Source organism: Solanum dulcamara, chromosome 12 (genome assembly GCF_947179165.1).
Source record: "Solanum dulcamara chromosome 12, daSolDulc1.2, whole genome shotgun sequence".
NCBI classification, from domain to species: Eukaryota; Viridiplantae; Streptophyta; class Magnoliopsida; order Solanales; family Solanaceae; genus Solanum; species Solanum dulcamara.
The window spans coordinates 35,672,181-35,674,232 of record NC_077248.1 but is presented as its reverse complement, the minus strand read 5'-3'; the positions used below and the strand labels follow the sequence as shown (position 1 = coordinate 35,674,232).

The window sequence follows — 2,052 nt, the reverse complement described above, 5'->3', positions numbered from 1 at the left end:
CCTTACCTTTTGGGTTTTGCTTTTCAATCCTTAGAGTTGGCTGCCAAGTGGTGTCGAAATTCCCTCTTCCATTGGCCCATACAGCCATTCAGTCGTTTGCCTATCATTAACTGGTACTATGTCGAAGAACTGTGGCATTCAAGTGCGCCATCTGTTGGTAATTCATTAATCCTGCTGGTTTCCCTTAAGCCCCTATTACAATTGCCTTAACGTATCTTATAATACTCTAGGTACATAATCTCATATCATTCCCCCATCACTAGTTCAAATTCTTCCATCTCGCATGATCATACCAGCACTAACGCATTAAGTTCCATCAGAATTTCTAAGTTAAGCGTGCTGGGGTGAGAGAAGTACTGGGATGGGGGACCTCCTTGGGAAGTCCTCATGCCGCGTTTTATGGTAATCCTTGCAATAATGTGTGGGGCACCCAACTTAGCCCAAAATTTATCTTAGCATCGTCTCGCGAGTCTTTATGTTTTGCCTTGTCCTTTGCTCTGTTATCTTTCAACCGGCTAGTCTTGTCCGTCTTATTCAAACCATTTAAAAATTTTCCTTACCCCCGTTTGTAATCCTTTTGACACATTTTCGTGTCATTCTTTACCTTTACAAGGATATGAGAAGGTTTTCAACTTAACCTAAGAGATATCTTAGTGTCGTCTCGCTAGGTCTCACCTTGTCGCACTTCTTTCCTTTCCCTTATTCACTATATGTTCTTCTCATTTCCTACCACATGAGGCTTTCTATTCTTTTGTCCTTGGTTATACATCTATCGTAACATCATGTGCGACCAACTCTATAGCTAATATTTTGGCTTTTAGTCTAGCATGCTGTCATTATCCTTCGTAATGTCCCTTGAGTTATTCGATATCCTTTCATTGCTATATTCTTTTGCTTTTATATGTACCCACCTTCTAGCGTTATGTTATTCCAGGTCTTGCTGGAAACTTCTTAGAACTATCTTGCATAGCATTCTAACTTCTATCCAATTATTGACGACTTCCAGATCCTTCTAACTTGGTTCAACAAAGGATCTTATTGAAGTTTAAGCATCCATCTCGAACATGTTGCCACATCAATTGCCTTTATCTTACCCTTTGCAGTTTTCTAACTTGCTTCCCCCGTTTAGAGGGTACTTATACCTTTATCCGCTTATACCTTGGTCTATGTCCAGTCTCAATTTCATCCAGTCTGCTTCCCCAAAGTACTTGGTACTATATCATGTCCCCATCTTTCTACATTATATTTTTTTTGCCAACCTGATTATCTAGGTACGGAAGCTTGGCTAAATTACAAAGCATCAAGAAACCTTTTTATACATAGTGCAACACCTAATCTATTAATCTGTACTTGAGTAATGGGACTCATGGAACAACTAGACCGAGGCCACATTCTACTTGTGTGTATAAAAAGTTAATATACACTTGTAGCTGTTCTAAATTTTCTTTTAACTAGGAAACATTTATATTCCGGCATTCATTGTCCCATGTTTTCTTGGAGTAGGGGCTTTCCCAACTTATATCCTTTGTTTCTTGAGATGAATGGAAGTTGCGCCTTTTAATCCTTGGGGTGAATGTAGGTTACACCAATTATTCCTTAAGTTTGCCATCCTTGTCCCTTAAGGATTCCACTATTTTTGGGGCGATATTGTGTACACACATCATTTCTTTGTATCTTAAGATCCATACTTTTACTGTATACTCAACGCAGGCTTTTAACTTAGTCAACATATACTAAGTGTGCCTTACTAGTGGTCCTACTTTATCCCTGTATAATTGTATCACCCTGTTAAATTCATACTTACATATCCCCCTTTTTTGTTCGTACTCATATTCATTTCCTAACATCTCTTTGTGGTGCTCCTGTTCGAAGCTCTTTACCCAATTAGTGGGTGGAGGAATATAAACTATTATCGTAAACCATTTTCCAACCATTGTTTGAAGAGACTAGAATCTCTTAAACATCACAGTACTTCTTTTAATACTTGACCTACCTGCTCTCCTTCTGGGTTTATTCTCAAGTTATGAACAACTTATCTAATTTACAATTAGG

The 2,052-nt window shown here is 38.5% G+C and overlaps 1 pseudogene; it reads left to right on the top strand.

Annotated features, from left to right (window-relative positions):
• The first annotated feature begins 279 nt into the window (after positions 1-279).
• On the top strand, positions 280-399 carry LOC129877894 (5S ribosomal RNA; annotated as a pseudogene).
• The last annotated feature ends 1,653 nt before the right edge of the window (positions 400-2,052 follow it).